Genomic DNA, 21695 nt, shown 5'->3' with positions numbered 1-21695 from the left:
TATTGTAGGACATGGTGATAAATTTCTTTTCGCACATTTTTAACGCTGTGCAGTGCCAGTGCAGTTGCACGGCCTTCGGGATTCGATCTGAAGTCAGGCACAGTGTGCCTTTCATTCAAAGGCCGCTGAACCGCGGCCGTGGTATCCGCAACTGCCAACAAACAAAAACCATTGCGAAAATGTTTCAACACAGCACAATGCTAAGAAACAAAATAATCAGTGAAAGGCCTAAAAAGAACTTATTGTCATGGGGAAATGCAAATCGTTGCAAATGCAAATGCGACCGAAACCGAAAGTAGCAAGTAGCAAAAGCACCGACAGCATCAGTTTGTTTACATCCGGCATGTTGCAATGGCGGCCGGCCCGTTCTTTCAAACTGACGTTGCCCTGCAATGAGAGCTTGCTTCTGGGCTAGTTTGTACATTACTACTTATAAAACACTGGGCTGAATTGACATTGACGATGACGAAGGACGGCGCAACACAAGATGCACAGACACGAAAGTGCAACTTGCGCTTAGTTGCGTTTTCGTATGTGTACATCTTGTGTAATGTCTATGTAGCGCAGTGTTTTATAAGTAGTTGCCCTGCACCGCAGTTTGTAGTCAGCGTGCCTATGTGGTCAACTCAAAGGACAGTGTGGAAATCTTCAGTGCGTAGAAACGTGTTTCGTCGTAGAAGCAAGCAAGTTTCGTGGATATGAAAATGAATGGCGAGTGATAGATCGATTTGCCAGCTGTGTTGTGCCTATCGGTTCTACGGAGACAGAACCTTCTGCGTTGATGAAGAGAAACAACCAGTGTGTAGTAGTGCGAGTGCTACGCTGTGAATGTAAGCGTGAGTATTGTTGCTGCAATAATATGTTGAAAAGAGTCGGCTTGATGTCGTTATTTTCGGCTCATCCTCTGCTACATACATATATTGGGTAATTTAGTAGCATATATGGGCTGTACATTTATTTGTACCAGTTCTTGGGGCGCTGGCGTAATATGTTTTTAATCTCTGAGAGCAAATATTTGTTGGAAGCTCGAACGAGTCACATCACCGCTGTTCTAAATAGACGACGCCCGCTATCCCTCTCTCTCCGTCCCGAAAGCGTGTTTTGTTTGTATTTGCATTTTTTGCATTTCAACGTCACGAAGGGTAACCAATCAAGATGTATTTCTTTGGCGCCTTTTTTTTTTTTTTTTTGAGACATTGTGGTAATAGCGCGCGCAAATTTCAGTCAACGGTAAGCATTTTCCACTCAGTTTTCTTGGCTGTATGCTTCGTTACCGCGTGGTTGCGGCAACAGGTAGAGTCGGAAAACAAATCGTCGCTCCGGCTGGCATCACTTCTTTATCTGTGGCATAACCGTCAACATCAGCGAGTTTCTCTGCCAGCTGCGATGTTGCGAGCCGCCGCTGATCGCAACGCAAGGCGGCGGGAACTTCGGTGGGTGAAAGCTCGCGCCGCAAGTCAGCTAAGAGATGCTCAAGTCCCCTACTTCAGATACAAGCCTACCCTTAGCTCTGACTGCGATGATCCTGGGAGCCACAGCCGCCGGGAGGAAGTTTGCACTCCATTATCGTGGGTTTTGTCTGAAGGTGATTGCTCTGACGAAGGACGTGGGGACACTTCTGAGGACGATGGCTCTTTTGAAGAGCAAGCTAGTTCATCTGTCGCTTCCGAGACCAGTCTATTAGACAAGCTACATGATTGGGCTGGCTCCCACAACATTTCTCATGCCGCCCTAAACGACTTGCTGCGGATTCTTAAAGAGCTGAAACCGGACCTCCCCTGTGACGCCAGAACGCTGTTAGCGACACCAAGGGAATCTCCTATTCGCCACCTTTCGAATGGAGAATATGTCCACTTCGGACTGAAGGCAGGACTTGCCAAGTGCCTGTCTTCGGGTTTGCGTGTGGCGGACGTGCAACAGCTTCACGTAACTTTGAACATCGATGGCCTGCCACTGTTCAAGAACTCTAGCGGCTATCTGTGGCCAATGCTGGCAATGGTCGAAGAAACCAAAGATAGTGGACCTTTCCCCATTGGAATTTTCTGTGGAGTAAAGAAGCCTGCCAGCCTGGATGACTACCTCGATGAGTTCATGAAAGAAATGTGTGAAGTTCAATGAGAGGGTGTTGTGTGCTTTGGAAAGCGGTGCCAAGTGATTATACGGGCTGTAGTGTGTGATTACCCTGCAAGGGTATTTGTGCAGTGTGCCAATGGTCACACTTCGTACTACGGGTGTGACAAGTGCACTCATGACTTTTCCCGATTCGAATGCACCTCTCCGGACTGATGCATCATTCAATGCACAACTGCAAGAGGAGCATCACACTGGAGTTTCTCCAATGCAGCAGCTTGGTTTGAAAATGGTCACGCAGTTTCCAATAGATTACATGCACCTGGCGCTGCTTGGTGTCGTTCGAAAGTTTGTGAAGTACTGGGCTGAGGGGCCGTACACTGTCCGCCGATCAGATACCCAGCTGGCTGTTATCAACGAAAGGATCTCTTTGCTGCACCCGTATACGCCTTGCGATTTCAGCAGAAAGCTTCGGCCAATGAAAGATGGGGAGAGGTGGAAGGCAACGGAACCCAGGCTGTTTTTGCTTTACGTCTGCCCCTGCATGCTAAAGGGAATGCTTACTGAGGAATCTTATGAGCACTTCCTAGTCCTCCATGTCGCGATCCGAATCTTGTGTGCAAAAGACTCCCCCAACAACCTGGTTTCATATGCCGAAGAACTGCTTAAGTTCTTCGTGGAAAAGGCACGATCGGAGAAACTTCATGGTGAGACTGTTTTGGTGTACAATGTGCACGGACTTATTCATCTCGCACAATTAAGATGCTCGAACATTTCGTCCTTTGGACTGCTTCTCAGGCTTCCCATTTGAAAACTATCTGGGAAGCTTGAAGAGGGCTGTCCGCTCTGGGAACAGGCCATTGGCTCAAGTTTTCAAGCGAATAATGGAAAATTCTGTAACCAGCGAAGCAGAGGATGTACGGTGACTTTCCCATGAACACGTTCGAGGCCCCATTCCAGCAGGGGTCAATAATGCAAGGCAGTTTGGAGAAGTAGTGTACAATGGGTGCACCTTGAAGACAACTGAACCAAACAATTGCATCCTTCTCCACACTGGCAAGTTTGCGATTGTTGAGTCACATGCTGAGCTGTGACGGGAAAGTGTGCATTGTGGGGAAGCTTTTTCGCTCCGTGGAAGACCTTTGCTTGACGTGGCAATGGTGAGCCGACTGTCCCTCAACAATTTTGTCTGGGAACTTGACGACATCAAGGCCAAGTTCTGTCTCTTCCCAAGTGGTAATGCCTACGCCTGCTTCCCAATTCTTCATTCAAGATCGAAACTCCTGAACTGAAGTGACAAATTCATTTTTGTGTTTTAGGTTCCAAAGGTCACCTGGGCTGCGAGGCATAGTAATTTGAACCACTTTTAGATCTTTAATTAAGCTGATTAATGAGGAGGTTTAATGAGCAGACGCTTCACAGGTGATGAGACGCACCGTAGTTGAGGGCTCCAAATTAGTTTTGACCACCTGGGGTCTTTAACATGCACCGAAAGCTCGAACCCACGGGCGTTTTCGCTTTTTGCCTCCGTCAGACTAGTGGCCACTGCAGCCAAGAATAGAACCCACATGTTTGGGCTCAGCAGCACAATGCCATAGCCACTGAGCCACTGTGGCGGGTGATCTTTAATTAAGTTGAAATATTGAACAAAAGTGGAGCCTACATAATAATAATAAAAAGTGCAACAGCAGGGATTCCGATCTGCGACCTTGAGCCCAGCTTTGGGCAAGTGAACAGACGTTAATTGTTTTTGTACTTGGGGTTTAGTTGCAATATGTGCACGGTAGTCTATTTCAGTGAGCTGTTGTGACAGGCAGTTTGGCTGTATACCAATGGCACCAACAAAAGCAAAGCCTCAATTACAAAAACTGAGGCATTCAATCCATTCAGTGTACGGTTCTCAAAAATGTTTTCAGGACACTATATGTCTGTTGAGGTTGGAGCGTTTCAGGGAGTGGACTTGTGTGATTTTTGGCTTGATGAAACAAAGTTTAAAGGTCCAGACCAGTGCATTGCTGTGCATCATGTGGTAGCAGCTTGAGCGAGCATTTGATAACATTGAGTTTTTGCTTGATTTCAAACAGTGAGAACTTGGAAATGTTTAGATTAAAAGATGAAAAAAATTGTTTTGAAAGAGAACGAAAAGAAACACATAAGCTGAAACCGCATAGCGGTCAACGTTAGTCATGCATTGCCAATCCCAGCTTTGAAGGGGTGCAGTAGACTGTGCCATCAACAGCCCTTCATTCGGGGTCTGCTCACTGCTGATAAACAAAGCCAGCAAGCATTGTTTGCTTACAGGTAAACTACACGCGCCGCTACATGAGGGCAAGTTTATAGAGTTTTGTGGGCTTTTAGACGGTGACATAAGAATTTTTGCGACTTTCTTTTTCTCATCTATCTCCTTTCACACATAACTCATAGCTATGAGAAGCACCTCTCATTGGGCAAGTGAATGCCTTGCCTACACTATTGAGTGTGAAAAGCCAGTTTGTTTTTTGAGGTAAACAGACTGCACTAAACATGTTTGTTTTAATTGTGCGACTGCTTGATGGTGCACATGGGGATTGTGTCAGTCAGTTTGTTGGAGAGATATGGTGCTAGAGTACTTCTGCCTTGGAAGATTTTTAAAGGGTAATGTAGAGCGAGTAAAACTTTAATTTCAAAGAAGTCATCTTTGACACCACACTCAAGTTGATTCCATCTCCAAAGGATGTGTCCTTTACCGAATAAGGCAGGTAATACTAAAAACTCCCAAGTCTTGCGCTGCATGGCATCAGCAGTGTTTAGCGTTAACACATGACACTGAACACACAATTTAGCAATAATTGCACATTTGCATTTAAGTGATAAGATCAAATGGAAGGTGATTGCACTGCTGCAATTGCCTAGTCATGTTTTTTTGTCAGTGGCTTTGGTCTATGGCTGCCAAGTGTCAAAAGAAATATTTGCAGTGTAATGAGGTCCCAAGAAGGGCGTGGTAATTTGCCACTACTTCACCTGTATCCTTTAATGCCTTGGTGATTTGTTAAGAGTTTGCATTAATGTCATATTGGTCAATCCAGCTTTATGTATAAACAAAATTTATATCTGGTCTGCATGGGCTCTTTAAGGGAAAGTGTAACGGCAAGGGCAAGCCACCTGCTCGTAATGTGGATGGTTTGTGATGGACTAGAGAAAAAGTCACATTGGGCATGTTTTTTGTATTGTGCTTGTGTACACGTTTTTGAAGTGATGAATTTGTGTAAATAAATTCAACATTCATTGGTGATTGTCTAGGACAGTGTGACCATCTTTTCCCTCTTGACGTTAGCCCAATGCACACATTTTCGTACACCAAACAGCACGCTACGTGCCTGAGAGGTCAGGTTTGCTTATTTTAACTGTGGCTTTGGCTGCTTGTCCCTCCTTCTGTTACCCATAAGTATGAGCATTTAGTCAAACTTCCCACTTCTCCACCTTTGCCACCCTGCACTCGCTGCAGGCTCGATTCCATAACGCTCACAAGTGATTCTGGGTGCCGCAAGAACCGTCAAGGCACAAGCAGCATGCATGCCACGCTTTTACATGTCGGCGCTGTTGCTATGGGGCCAGCATTGTGAGGGCAGCTCGCTCCATGCACTATCTGCACCCTGTTGTTCTGTGCTCCCCTATGCTCACTCTGCTGACAGAGCAATGCAGAAATAAAAACAGCACTCTGTGAAAATTGTCCAATGTTGCTCATCAACTGCTAATACAATAATAATAGTAATGACTTGAACGGGAATGATACAAGACAAGCACTGTACATGTGGTTGGTAGCTGCAGTACTTAGATAATTGTCTTAAATTCTACCGTATGTTTCGTGCTTTTGAAATAGGAAATTAGCAAGTTTACAGCTTATGCCAGGACTGCTGCATGTGGTACTCTTGTCAGCAGTTGCACGCTGCGTGACTGGATGAAAACCTACGTAATTTTTAATTTTCTTTCCGTCAAATGTGCTACATACATTATGAAAATGCTAAATGTGTTCAAGCTGACTTTTTCAATTACCATGCATTTACCGGTTTGCAAGGCAGTCGGGTACATTTGTTTTGTGTGGGCTTTCTTTCTGAGCTCCTGTGGTACACAGCCTCATTAGAGTACCATTTCGAACAAGTCTAGCTCCTGTTCCTTGAAAGTCAGCTTTCGTGCTGGACAGCTTTTGCCAGAATGATCCGAAGCTTGGCGCACATCAGAAAGAGACAGCAGCAGACTGGTAATCTTGACAAAGCTCAAGCAGCATAGTTGCAAACCAACTACCACCCACCACACAGCAAGCAACCAGTGTCAGCTTGATCTGGGACGAAATAATAAAATGGCACTAAACAAACTAGATGTAGCCGCAGGCAATGTGTCAGCCGGCTGACTGCTTCGGGTTTTCCAAACGAATTTCTGGGGGCCGTTGCCGAAAGGTTGGTGGCCGAACTAAGGGGAAAAGGGACAAAAAAGACAAGTGACCAGGAGAAGAAGAAAATAGCTGTCATTCCTTATGTGCACGGGTTTCCCATAGGCTAAAAAAGGTGGGAAACCGAGCTGATGTGAGAGTAGTTTTTTCGGCGAGGACCAAGTTGAACGGTTTGTGCCGCCGAGTGAATAGTGACGCGCCAAGGGCCCAACCGTGCAGTAAGAAGCATGACAAGCGCTATCGGGAGTGCGACACCGCGGTGGTGTATGACATTCCACTTTCCTGCGGTCGCTCGTACATTGGACAGACAGGAAGATGCGTAAACGACCGATTAAGAGAACACGCGAATACAGTCAAAAATTGCACAGGAAGCAACCATGCCACCCACTGCGCATCTTGCAAAAATTGTTGGCCTCTTCTCGAAAGATGCGACCTCATCAAGAAGCACAAGGACCAAATCACGCGGGAAATTGTTGAAGCATTCCAAATCGCCGCGAGAGGGGATGAGTGGGTCAGCAAGCCATCGGTCACCTTAACTGCGAAAGAGATGCTATATTTGAAAGGATGAAGCAGTACCCGAGTGGTGTGATTAGTTCGGGCGCGACGAAAAAATGCTTACGCTGTCATCATATCTTGTGTTTGTTTTTTATATCTTTGTTTGTATAGCGTATATATTTGCGTTTGCAATAAACATGCTCAGTTGTTGTCAGCGCTCGTGTGTGTGTTCTCCCTCGTCCTTCGTTTTTTCGCGCTGTTTTGCTTCAGTTCATAATGAACCAACTGGCCCCACTTCAGACATTAATTCAATTCATTGTGCATGTACATTTCATGAATTTTTGACATTTGAGAATCAGCAGAAGTTAGGCGTAAAAAGTTGAAGGTTTTAGTTTTCTTTTTAAAAGTCACTTTAGTCACACTTAGCTTTCACAGCGTTATCTCTACTAGGGTAGCCATGTTGGTAACAAATGCAGGCACCGTTGAAACCGTGCTAAGTGGGGCTCCACCAAAATGCGAAAATTTCCCTCGGTCGGTCACCTACGGACCTGGCCACCTGAATCAGCCCGTGAATGTCACACGGTGAACCGGCATGCACTTGTATGGGACCCTGACCCATTTGGCATTGGTGCGCCAGCAAATGGTGGCCACCAAGCAGTAACCTGACTTTAAAAATCTGCACTGACCGAGTGGTCAGTGACTGGTTACTATGTAGTGACCTGTGACTTTGTCATTTGTGGGTGGTGTGACGCTCAGGTGAATCACTTGATGGGGCAGCGAGAGAGAAGCATAGTAATATGGAGAGAGGGGAAGAGAGGAGTTTAGCGGGATAGGAGGAGGAAAAATGAAATGAACGAGAGAAAAATGATTGATTGATTTGATTGATTGATTGATTGATTGATTGTGGGGTTTAACGCGCCAACGCAACGCAGGCGATGAGGCGCGCCGTAGTGGAGGGCTCCGGATTAATTTTGACCACCTGGGGATCTTTAACGTGCGCCGAAATCTCGTACACACGGGCGTTTTTGCTTTTCGCCTCCATCAGAAAAGCGGCCGCCGCGGCCGGGAATTGAACCCGCGACCTTGTGCTCAGCAGCGCAACGCCTTAGCCACTGAGCCACCGCGGCGGGTGAGAGGGAAATGAGAAAATGCAGCAGGAGGAAATTGGTGATAGAGGACACGGGGTGGGGTAGAAGAAATAGCAGGAGCTCTAGATTATGCACGATAGCGAGGGAAATAAAAGGGGGAGTGTGAGTGCAGCGTAATGAAAAAGGAAATCAGTAAAAGTGGGATGAAAAGTGTTGTGAGGGGTGTACGAGGGGAAGGGCAGTGGGAAGAGCTGGAATGTTAAGGTAAAGGTTGAGTGGAAATTTGGGTAAAGTTGAAATACTAGGGCGAGCAAGAGAGAAAAAATCGATGGTGGAGAGAAATGGGAAGAGAAAGTGGGTGAGGGAGAGAAGTGAATAAATGGAGGCGATACTGTTGAATGTCAGGCGAAGGGGATGTGGAAGGGAGGTACGGCAGATCGATGGGGTAGTGAAAAGTGTGATGTGGAGAGGGAAAATGGGAGAACAGGAGAGGGAAGTACGAGGCGAGGTGGACCCGTTGGCATGGCACATTCTTGTGGCGATAAATGTATTAGGATGGCCTAAAAGGTCAACTGGTGATGTCCAATGAGGCCTTGCACCTTGCCGGTTCACCTGCTACTACTCATTGCTACGTTACAAATGAAGGTCGTTCATTAAAGTGTAGAAACACCTAGCAGATAAAAATGCGTCTGCATCGCTCGGCCACAGCGGCCTTTTCGTCACCGAAGGAAAACCCCGACGTACTATCGGCGTCAAATGAAACACGAACACAAAAATATGAACCAGACCGTGCAAAATTGAAAAATAATGTCTGCAGACTTCATATAATGGCACGCTATTGGTATATTTTGAAATCCACTTTTCCCATGTTTGTCTTTCCGAGCAAAAATCACCAATATACAAAACCAATAGCCTATTGGGTTATTGACACCAATAGCTATTGGTGTATCACTCTATAGGTGTATTGGTATATTGGCCTAGTCCTATAGGTGTATTGGTACCTATTGGTGTATTGGTCTAGTCCTATAGGTGTATTGGTACCTATTGGTGTATTGGCCTAGTCCTGTAGGTGTATTGGTATCATGAGCCCACTGCAGCACCAATTGAAATATGGCCAAATGCATGCCAAGGCCTTTAGTTCATTGCATTCATTTGGCCATGTAAGCAAGTTTATAAACACAATGTGGTCCCACTATCCTTCACATACCACAAAGCTGTAAGCGCTGGTTGACTGCAGTTTTATTGCCCAACTATGTTCCACAGGCGGTAGAATTTTCGGTGCATATATACCTCGAGTCAGAGCTGCAAGACCTGCAAAAACAGTATGACAATAATTAGGAACTTCCACAATAATTGCACATTTTTATATGCGAGTCTAGCATTTCGTCCAAGCGAAACAAACCACTGTTCGGCAGCACGCCGCTAGACCCCAACGAACTACGGTGCGTGAGTACGCCGATGTGGACGGAACACTGCGAAAGCTAGTCATTCCGTTTCGATTTCATCTGCATGAAACATTACCCGCGGAACTTCGTTTCATCTGTACGAAACGCTATATGCACAGTCGTTAATCGAAACACAAAGTCCTGCATGTATTTGTACTCAGTTCACACATGGTTGCATCGATAACGGCTTTTCCAAAAATTAGAGCGCTCCTTGTTGACTTGCTTTGCTATTTAAAATAAAAACATTTATCAGGAAAGCGAAAGGTTTTACAGCATCATGGTGAAAAGCAATGTGTACATACCTTCAAATGCAAAAATCCGAGCTGTGTAATGCGTGCACGTTCGTCACCTCGGCGTGCGTGAAGACAAGAATCCTTGAATACGAGCGACGTCGAAGGTGTCTTTACTTTCTAGTGCTCCACAGATGATGTCCTCGTAACTTTTAAACTAACCAAAACAATTTGTGGCACTAAAGTTCACAAACACGGTGGCTGGCCGCTGAGACGAACGCCCGTGCCGGGGGTCGTGCCAAAGCGTAGCGCCGGACATGGAAGAAGCCATTTTGCTTTGTCTTGCATACGAAACCTCCGCCGTCTCCGCCATGTTCATATTGTCAGAAAAGCATTATTGAGCAGTTTTAATTAATGTATTTCATCTTAAATTTATGGCAAAATTTGATAATGCGGGCGTAATTATTTGTGATAATTTTCATTATGTAGGCTTTACTTTCCGCAGACATATAAAATCCGACACGCATCCTAAGAATCCGCTAGCTCCGCTAGCGGATTCTTAGATTCGCTAGCTCTGCTAGCGAATCCGCTAGCTCCGCGGCGCTATAGCGGCACAACGAGATTAGAAAAATTAGGGGTGATGGGTATGAAGGCGAGAGCTGACTGTCACGTGAACGGATGGTGGGGTGGTCTTAACCAGCTCGGAACAATGGACACGGGGAAGCCGTTGACGAGTTTGACATAACACACATTTAATGTACTCTTGAAAAGCCTAACGCAAAGCACACAATAACTAAACTGCACACACATGATACACACTCAAACCTCTAACAACTCCAAAACGCAACTCAAATACAAACCCCTAACTTAACAGCTCAATATACAATTCAAATCAAAACCCAAAAGTCTCTACAATAACGTCCCACACTAAGTACACTCTAAATACCCTCATTAACCAAGTTCTCATTAATTCCTCTTGCACCACAACTCCTCAGTTGTGTTCTACAACTATGTCCCTATAATGGACTGGCCTACCCCGCTGTCGTCGGCGTTGACGTGACGCACCCGTTGCGTGGCCGCGGCTCGGTGGTAGCCGTCTTCTTCTCGCTTCGGTGCCGGCGTTCGATGCGCGCGGTCACTCGTTGGACGGCGTGGGCTCCGCGCGTCCCGACTTCTTTCCTCTGTGGCTACCCCCTGGTAGCCGCTCTCGCTGGAGGTCCTTGATGCCGGCGTGCGACGCGCGCGGTCATCCCTTGGGCGGCGTGCTTCCTCGGTGGCTACCCACTGGTAGCCGATGCCGCTGGGGCCACGAAGACGCAGGTTCGTGGTGCACCTAGGATAACGGTGCCGATGCGCAGTCGGCCCGCTCCAGCCCAGGCTGGGATGGCGTGGTCGATGGCCTGGCCGCGTCCCCCTGGCTCGTTCGTTGAAGCGCACGTGCTCCGGCCGCCTCCTGGTTTCTTCGGTATCTTGCCTCCCCCCTTCTCTTTGTGCGCCACGCTTTTATACCCTCTGTGCTCTCCCGTGGTGCACTCCCATTGGCTTCTTGCTTCCTCCCTGTCCTTATATGGCCATCTCGCCACTTGTCACCTGCGTGGCCTTCCCTGATTGGCCGACCAGTGTGCTGCCACCTTTTCCCAGGATTCCTTGGTGCGTCGGCGCTGGCGCTTGCTGATTGGCGCGCTCCTGGCGCGCACTTCAAATGGCCGTTCCTTTGTTCTTTTCTTGCCTGTTTTTCGGGGGTTTGATGCGTCCCCCTCTCAGGGGGTGCCCTGACACATGACACTGACGCTTGCGAAAAAATATATAACTACTGTAGGCACAGAATCATACGCTCGGCGTTTTTGCTTGTTCAAGCATTGCGGGCATCCACGATGCGCCGGGGGGTGCAACTCGTTAATTCTACCAGGAAATTTTTAAGCGCTACAGGGACGTTATTTTTGAGGCGTGCTAAACGCAAAATGCTTGCAGGTTAAGTTAATCGAATGTCTTCGGGCAGAAACACCGCTTGCAGGGCTGCAGATTAATTTTGACCACTGTTGGTGTATACCGTGCGCCGCATTGGCTGATACAACCAATAGCTATTGGTTCCACTATCCCAATAGCTATTGGTCCCAATAGCTATTTGTCCTACTATTGGTCCCATTCGGACCAATAAAACCAATACGAATTGATGTATTGGACCAATACATATCATTCTATCGAACCAATAGATTTTGTATTGGTCCTATATATACACAAATAGAACCAATAGCCTGACCTATAGGACCAATACATTATTTCTATTGGACCAATACAAATTTCTATTGGAATTTTAGCTTTGGAACTAAGCCACGCGTCTTTTTGGCTTGCATGGAAACAAATCGCACTATTTATGCGTTAAGGTTTATATTTTCCTGTTCGCGTTTCATTTGACGCCGATAGTACATCGGCCGCCCTAGCAAAAATTACCAATAGACAAAACCAATAGCCTATTGGGTTATTGACACCAATAGCTATTGGCGTATCAGTCTATAGGTGTATTGGTACATATTGGTGTATTGGTCTAGTCCTATAGGTGTATTGGTACCTATTTGTGTATTGGTCTAGTCCTACAGGTGTATTGGTACCTATAGGTGTATTGGTATCATGGGCCCACTGGATCACCAATTGAAATATGGTCAAATGCATGCCAATACCTTTACTTCACTGCATTCATTTGGCCATGCCACACTTGCTTCAGCAAGTTTCTAAACACAACGTGGTCCCACTACCCTTCAAAAACCACAAAACCGTAAGTGCTGGTTGAATGCGCTGCAGCTTTATTGCCCAACAGACTGTCGAATTTCCGGTGCATTTATTCCTCGAGTCAGAGCTGCAAGACCTGCAAAAGCAGCATGGCAATAATTAGGAACTTCTGCAATAACTGCACATTTTTATAAGTGTGTCTAGCATTTCGTCCAGGCGAAACATACCACTCTATGGCAGCACGCCGCTCGACCCCAACGAACTACGGTGCGCGAGTACGCCGATGTGGTCGGGACGCTTCTAAAGCTAGACTTTCCGTTTCGATTCCTTCTGGATGAAATATTACCCCCGGCACTTCGTTTCATCTGTACAAAACGCTATACGCACAGTCGTTAATCGGAACACAAAGTCCTACATGCATTGTACTCAGTTAACACGTAGTTGGATCGATAGTGGCTTTTCCAAAAATGAAAGCGCCCCTTGTTGACTTGCTTTGCTATTTATAATAAAAAAATTTATTAGGAAAGCGAAAGGTTTTTCAGCATCATGGTGAAAAGAAATGTATACATACCTTCAAATGCGAAAATCTGAGCTGCGTAATGCGTGCACGTTCGTCACCTCGCCGTGCGTGAAGACAATTATCCTTGAATGCGAGCGATGTCGAAGATGTCTTTACGTTCTAGTGCTCCACAGATGATGTCCTCGTAACATTAAAACTAACAAATAAAATGTGTGGCACTAAAATTCCCAAACGCGGTGGCTGGCCGCTGAGATGAACGCCCTCGCCGGCGGTCGTGCCGAAGCGCCAGACATGGAAGAAGCCATTTTGCTTTGTCTTGCATACGAAACCTCCGCCAGGTTCATATTGTCAAAGAAGCATTATTGAGCAGTTTTAATTATTGTATTTCACCTTAAAATTATGATGCAATTTTATGATGCGGGGTTAATTATTTTGGTGCTAATTTTCATTTTGTAGGCTTTACTTTCTGTAAACATATATGAAGTACGACACCTATCCTAAAAATCGGCCGTTGAAGCGGCACCCAAAACGAATATGGCCGCTCCGCGGGACAGCGAGATTCATGGCGAGATTAGAAAAATTAGAGGGGATGGTTATGGAGGCGAGCGCGAACGCTCGCGAAAAAATCTATAACTACTGTAGGCACAGAATCACACGCGCGGTGTTTCTTGCTTGTCGCAAGCATTGCGGGCAACCACCATGCGCCGGCGGCTGCAACTCGTTGCTACCAGAAAATTTTAAGCGCTACAGGGACATTATTTTTGAGGCGTGCGAAATGCAAAATGCTTGCAGCTAACGTGAATCGGATGTCTTCGGGAAGAAGCATTGCTTGCAGGGCTGCAGACTAATTTTGACCACCGGTGGTGTGTACCGATCGAGCGCCGCAGCGCGAGATCGACACACGGGCAGTTTTACCTTTCTCCTCGATCTGGAAATCAACCGCAGCGGCCGGGATCGCACCCCCGTCCTTGGGGTTAGCAGCACACCGCCTAAAAAAAGGATAACAGCTCTACTTTTTATTAGTGCCTGTAAACCAATAGCACCAGACAATGTATTTGACAATAGATAATCCCTATTGGTCTATTAGGCTGATACAACCAGCAGCTATTGGTCCCACTATCCCAATAGCTTTTGGTCGCAATAGCTATTGGTCCCATTGGGACCAATAGAACCAATACGAATTGGTCTATTGGACCAATACATGTCACTCTATCGGACCAATAGATTTTGTATTGGTCCTATAGATACTCAAATAGAACCAATAGCCTGACCTATAGGACCAATACATTATTTCTATGGGACCAATACAAATTTCTATTGGAATTTTTGCTAGGGCGGTCTCCTTCAAAGCACTGGTTGCCAGGTTCTCGGCACCCAGACGCTTGCCGAGACGGATAACCTGGGGCCTTACGCCAGCTGGTATCCTTTTGAACACCGGCTGCCAAATATTCGGCGTCCGGTCGCTTGCCGTGAGTCTGCTGAAAACCGCTCACCGAATGCAAAACCTACGCTCTGCGGCCGTACGTCGGCCGGTCATCCGGTTGCTCGAAGAACTGCCGCCGGACGTTTGCCATTCACCGTAAGAAAAGCGAATGCACGAGGGCCGCACTCCGGCCGGTCTCCAGCCGAAAACCAACTGCCACAAGAATTCGATAGTCGGTGGCCGGTCGCTTGCCGTGCTTCAGCTGAACACCGCTTCCCAAAGGAAAAACGGATGTCCTAAAGCCGTACTTCGGCCGTTCTCTTTCTCAACATAGGCAGCCGAAAGTGAACTCAATATCTGGCAGCCGGGTAGCTGCCGTTGTGCGTCTGAACATGGGCGACTGGAGAAATACCGAAGCGCTTGTTGCCGAATGTTGGCCGCTCATGGTATGATCAGTGGCTGCCAGAACCTGGATGCTGGCCGGACGTGCCAGAAAGCGGCCATAGACGCGCCGGTCTTAGGACACACTTTCTGTGCCGCCTGGGTGATTCCTGTCTCATGAACAAAATCTTCATGCCTGCCCGGGCCCTCATGAAAGAGTGAGAATAAGCTGGACAAGTATGTGTCAACTGGCCAGCCCGTTGCATGTATTCCAGCTTTGTAAGCATTATTCACTGTGTGAAGGCCACACGATCCAATATAGAAACACTGGACTTGAAAGCTATTTTTCATGTGGTGTGGAACTTGTGGAAATGACTCCAGTTGACACTGGGGCTATTCATGGAAAGCTGAACAATTTTTTCCATAAGAAACGACGCCAGCGCTTCCGTTAAATTATTGTTGTTCGTCCACTGTGCTGTGACCCATGAATGTCGATGTCATATCTTGTTGTCACCACCAAATTGATACCCAGTCTCACATCCCTAGCAAAAATTCTGATACAAATTCTAATACACGTATATGCTTATTGCCACTAATAGACCTATCAGTTTGTATTAGTCTATTAGGTCTATCAGTTTGTATTAGCCTATTAGTTCTATCAGTCTGTATTAGTCTATTAGGTCTATTAGTCTGTATTAGTCTATTAGGTCTATCAGTCTGTATTAGTCTGATAGGTCTATCAGATTGTATTAGTCTGATAGGTCTACCAGAGTGTACTAGTTCTATCAGAACCAGTGGCAATTAAGTTCGAACAAAGCAATGAAACATGGAAACATTTTATTATCAGCGTACACAGGCAAATTTCTCTGGCTGACAGAAATCTGGCTGAATAATTTAATGATACATAAGTTCGTAACCTGATCGAGAACGAACGAATAAATTGCAATACGAATCCACAAAATTGCTGCACCATGCAATCAGAAAAGCTCGTCAAACCTGTATGGTCCAGCCATAGGTACATATCGAGCGCATTATGGCCGATTGAACACCATTCCCATTTCGATGCAACTTCAAAACGGCATTCAACCTTCCGCAACACGTGATTAGAATGGAGTCTCTTCTTCGTGAGGCATTCCCTTGAGAATGAACAAAGGAGTCCGAAGCGGCGAGGTGACGGGTCAAAGATGGGTCAGGCCGCGGCCCGGATCATATTTGTCAATGTTAGGCGGGCGCTAGACACATCGCCAACACTTCTGGATGACGTGATGCACACGCTTTCTTCGATGTCAGGCGTTCGTTACACAGCATAGTAGACAGAGCAAAGATGTCCGGAGCCACGAGGTGACGGGTCCATGATGGATCGCGCTGCGGCCTGGTTCATACTTGCCAAAGTTATACGGGCGTTAGACACATCTCCAACACTCCTCAATGACGCGATGCACACGCGTCTGATGTGAAATAACGCTAGAAGCCGCTTCCTTCTAACCGTCTTCTTCCCGAATGTACACACACGCCAGCCGCACGCACTTTGATGTTGTCGCCATATTGGCTACCCAACGAAGACCATTGGCATGCCTTGGCTTGACTTTGTTGCAGTTTTTCGGCTTAGATATATTTGTTGCTGCTCTTCTTGCAGCCTCGCAGGTAAGGTCAGGTAAGGTGGCTTATCGCTGGCACTGCACTCCCAGCTCCCATCAGCTCTCTTCAAGTAGCGCATTTTTTAGGAGCGAAAATGAAAAAAAAAAATGTTGACCTATTTTGCATAATAACTAGGTTGGAGATTTACGGAGATTTATTAGTGAACAAAACGCTTAATAATATTATACCGAATAAAAATTATTGCTGAAGGGCGATCATTTCAACCTTTCGTCTTGTGATTTTCGGGAAAAAATAAAAATTCAGGAAATCGCACTTTGCGGGTTCATTTGTATTAGTTTTTATTTAAACCAATACGTCTCTATTAGTTCGTATTAGACTCTGGTCTATCAGATCTATTTGTATTTGTAAACTAATACAAACTAATAGGTGTATTTGTATTAGACTTATACAACTTGTATATGAAACTTATAAAACTGATACAAGTTTGTATAAGGCTAATACATGTCTTATACACCTAATACAAAAATGTATAAGACTAATGCAAGTTTCTATCAGAATTTTTGCTAGGGATGAACATCAAATTGATTATTTTGCAGGTATTTGTTCAATGTGTCATCAAATGGGACAACGATATAGTCAGATTTCTCTATCATGTCCGAGACTTGAGAAGTGAAAAATGGGCGCAGGCCGTAGCACCGAAACATTAGAAGAACGTTATTTTTTGTTTGGTGGTAATGTTAGAGCAATACTCTTAATGTCGTTTTTTAAAAACGTTTAAATAATGATATCAAAAAACGTTACAATAATGTTTGGCAAACATTATTTCAACGTTCAGAAAACAGTTTTCAACATATTATTATTGTTTGTGTTACATTTCCCCAGCGTTCCAGTGAGCAAGGTAATAACGTTATAAAAACATTGAAAAACAACAGAAAACGTTACATGACAGTTCGCCAAACGTTATGCGAGCAGTAGGAAAGCATTGCAATCAACAACATATTAATTATGTTGGATTTACACTTACCTAACGTTGCAGAAAACGCTTGAAATAATTTTTTAGGCAGCGTCTCCTGCCACGTGCGTGGCACGAGCCACGCCCCACTGGCAACGGCTGCTGCCACGCGTGATGTCATAATGACGTCATGAAGACGTCACAACACTAATAATTGTCATTATTTTGTGTAGTGTAGTCCGAAATACACATTTTTTTTATTTGCAGTACAAAATAACGTACCACTGAACTGCTAAAACTTTTCTAAACAATTTTTGTTCTTGCGGGAGCAGCCGGCGATGCTGATGCTGCTGCTGCCAGCTGCCAGCTGCGAGCTGCCGTATCGCGTGCATGGAGTCGCGTATCCGAAAGCGGGATGAAGCCCTGATTTTTTCGGCCCGACAACGTAGATAAACCGGAGTTCATATTGTTAGAAGCACTATCTGAAAACGTGAGAAAGTTGCTTGTGATTATGTATTGCGTGGGGACCCAGCCAGCTTTTCCAGACCGCAGCAAAATAGCCCCTCTCGAGTAATATTGACCTGTGACCGCTTGGTTATGCTTGGTGTACGCCGATGGTACCTGCGTACAGTTTCAGCGTACGTGAGACGACATCGCACAGCCGACTGGCCCCGTTCGAACAAGCTACGTTCCACACAAGAAAAGACACCGTCCGAGCGTTATTCTGTGAACCTTCCGACGCATGTCGGCGCGGCGGAATCTGCTATCAACAGTTTGCACCACGGCAAGTTCAGAATGCTTAAATGGGCGACCTGAAATCGCGGTGTGTGTTCTCGAAATGAAGACAACTTAGCAGCGCCAAAAGATAATCGGAATGTACAGTGCCGAGGACGAAGGGTAGTGGCGGTAACTGTTTTCTTACTAGGCACATGTGCGCATTACAGTTACAGACAATTGCGCCAAGAATAGGAAAGGTAATCTTTGGTGTCCCCACACATGTACCGCGTACGTACCACTACAGTAGATCTCCTCTTCTGAAATATTAGCAAGGAAAACTTCCGAAAATCGGAAAGTTCTTATTTTCTAGTGGACGAAATTGTAGCTTAAAATTTGTTTTACACCCACGATACGTTTTATGAGCAGAAAAGTCTTGTGAGCATGCGCCACAAGCATCACAATGGCGTGATATTCAGCGCTTAAAAAGATTTCCTAGTAGAAACCAAAGATTTCGAAGTAGAATACATGATTCTACGACAGTTTAGGACCTGCGACCTTCAAAAGGTAGACTAGCTAGACGCTTCATCTCATAGCCACTGCACTGGTATAACTTTCACGTCTCACTGTACCGTGGTGTACGCTATGTTGGCCAGACTTGACTGAGTGCCTCATGCAAAGGAAGTTATTTAGGACACCCAGACGATAGGGTCAGAGAAGAGGCTGTACAGACGGTAATAGGAAGGGTGTATGCTTGGCCGGCCATCATGTCTAATACACATACATGCACTCCAGCATATGAAAACCTATGGGTTCTGCACAGGCTCAATGAGCAACGTCAAAGAGAATCTTAAGATGTGCCTAGAAAGTGAAAGCATCTACGGATTGTTTGTGTAAACAGGTATAAGCAGCGAGCATGCTGCAAATGTAATTGATAGGCAAACGTCAAGGCTGTCAAGGGGCGAATTTAACAAAAAGAAATGGTGAAAAAGATCCCGATTTCAAACTACATTGACGTTATATGTGCATGCACTCTAAACACAGTCATCAGTATGTTAACTGTACGTAAACACTCAAGTGATATGATCAAACGGAACTAGAGGGCCCACTGCAATCGCCCAGTTATGTTTCTTTGCATTGGAATAGGTCAGTATCTGTTAGTCGCACAAACAAAATTCTGTGATGGCATGGAGAAATAGCTGGAAAGTGGCTATGGAGCTCCGGCTGCTTTACACATTTTCTGTAATACCAATAATTTGTTTGAAGTTTGCAATAAAATTGATGTCATTTGTTAGTCTTTTTAATTAACGAAAGTTTTCGTGGCCACAAAACAGTGGTCGATAAACAAATGCTCACTTTCTTTGGTGGATTGTAACGATTCACTAGAATTTCCCATGGCCAACCTAAGGAATCCATGGCTCGCACACTGCAGGGTAGTGCTAGTCTCCAAAAACATTTGACAGGAGGACTGGAAACTAGCACGGCCCACAGACTCCATAGGTGGAAATCTGTAGCCCACCCACACAGTGCCATAAAACAGCTAATGAATGGAGTGAGTCTCTGCTAAATATTAAGCAGGTTCAAAGGGTAGGCTCGCATTGATAGATCTTATGCCATCGTTCACTGTGCGTAGATTAACTATTTAACGGGGACAAAGTCATTTTTGTTATTTCGGACAGTTCTTGAAGGGTTGCTTAAATGTTCTTTAACAAAACAAAAAGTGAAAGCTCTCAGTTAGGGATTTTAAAAACATTGTTTAGCCTCTCCAGCAATTGTCCCAGCCTGAAGGAACTCGGCTGATAGTTGGTGCCGACTTTCGTCCTCGCTTGCTAGCTCGCTGACCAAGCACATGAATGCAGTGACTAAGAAAGATGGTGACCAAACTGAGAAGAGAAGGTGGATCCCGTACAACAGCCTTTGATCATCTAAACACCAGAAAAAAGCGCCGATGACTCACAGGCCACGACTAGGGCGTTAAAATACCTTTTGACGTACATTTACAGGGCACTTACAACCTTTTATAAAAAAAATCTAATGATTACACACAGTTCCTCCATGAAAGGGGTTTGTTTCTGACAAGGTCGTTGAAATTTGTTATTAGTGACAACATAAACTCATCATTGGTCCCTTTCATTCAGCACACTTACGGACTTCGTTTTAAAAACCCTGCTGTTTCTATTTCACGTATAAATGAACTGCTTATGCCATATTCTCTTATTTACCTATGTTTGAAGTAAACTGTGTTATACCGTAAAATATGATGTGCCGAGTGCATGCAGGTGTAACATTCTTCAATGGAACATGCAGAACATGAAGCTCAGTGCTGATAAACTTAAATCAGGGAAAATAAAGCTTCCCATGTTGCTTCTTTATTTTTGTAACTATTCTCTCTACGAAATACCTTGGTGGCAACTCAACTAAGCTCACCTTTACCCTAGGCCTTTATAATTATTTTGCTCTGCAATTATACATTCTCAGCTGGAGCATGCCTGCTGAATTCAGGCCCCAACCACGCTTTGCTATTTCTCAATTGCAGCTGTATGAAATTTTGCTCTTTAGGTTTTGCCAATGATTTCCAACAGGCCACTTAATTGGTGTCAAAACCATTTTATACCTTTAATTGCTATTTATAGCAAACAGTATTATATCATTTTTCATCACATTTTGTTGTAACCTCATTCAATGATTTTGTTACCCCGCCAGCCTGGTTCATAAATCTTTGCGTGAACATGCCCGTCTTGCAGCTAATCTGCAGTAACAGACACCACACATTTTGGCTTTCCAGCGTAGCTTTGGTGTCCGCAAAAAGGAATCTTTTTCTTGGCTCCTCCGCAGCACTTTGTAGAAAAAGATCACTTGCTGGTTTGGCTTTCCCGCAGGACTCTTAGTGTTGTGCAAGAAAGTATCGCTTGCTTATTTCTTTTTTGTTGAGGTTTTAATGCTGTGCATCTTCCAGAAGAACCTCGGTATTTTGTTTAGAAACGGAGCTTCACAGCACAAACAGTGCACAGAAAGTAGAGCTACTCACTTTTTGCATAGACACGGAAGTTTGGCAGATCACTTGTCATTGACAAGCAAGTGTTTGATTTCTGGATTAAGGTGCAACGCTGGGATAGTTTTCTAGTTGGGGGGAAAAAACACAGCACTCAACGGTACTGAAGTACTAGGAAAGGTGCCGTGATCAACATGGTTTCCATGTGTTGGCAGCTTTTTGGTCCAGTGTTTTTCATGACTATTTGCCAGGGGCCTTAACATGGCCTGCTTTTGTGTAACAAAAACGTCAACAGTGAAGCACTTATCAATGCTCACATGCTGCTCATTGATACCAGAGCAAAAGTACGTTCAGCAGTCATTTTATTGTTAAAGCCACCCATGATCCATACACCTTCCAGCTGTACTGCAACTTTCACAAACACCGACAGACATTCACATCCACGCACGTGGCCTTGGCTCCAGTTCTTGCACAAGGTATTAAGAAGTACTCTTTGGAGTGGGCAATGTCACGCTTGACACCAACCATTACCCTGAAGTTGTACTTGATAAACCATTTTTTAAGCCTGTTGGCTTAAAGGATTGTTTAAGTGCCCGTTTTGTAGAAGAAAAAGAAACAGCTAATGGGCACACA

General features: G+C 45.2%; 1 pseudogene; it reads left to right on the top strand.

The window, feature by feature from the left end:
- The first annotated feature begins 1386 nt into the window (after window positions 1-1386).
- Window positions 1387-3362, top strand: LOC144159824 (uncharacterized; annotated as a pseudogene).
- The last annotated feature ends 18333 nt before the right edge of the window (window positions 3363-21695 follow it).

The sequence above is a fragment of the Haemaphysalis longicornis genome, unplaced genomic scaffold, assembly GCF_048455015.1.
Source record: "Haemaphysalis longicornis isolate Haplotype H1 unplaced genomic scaffold, Haemaphysalis longicornis Haplotype H1 scaffold_10, whole genome shotgun sequence".
In the NCBI taxonomy this organism is placed as follows: domain Eukaryota; kingdom Metazoa; phylum Arthropoda; class Arachnida; order Ixodida; family Ixodidae; genus Haemaphysalis; species Haemaphysalis longicornis.
The sequence above is the reverse complement of the archived record's forward strand: the minus strand, read 5'-3'. Positions and strand labels throughout refer to the sequence as shown.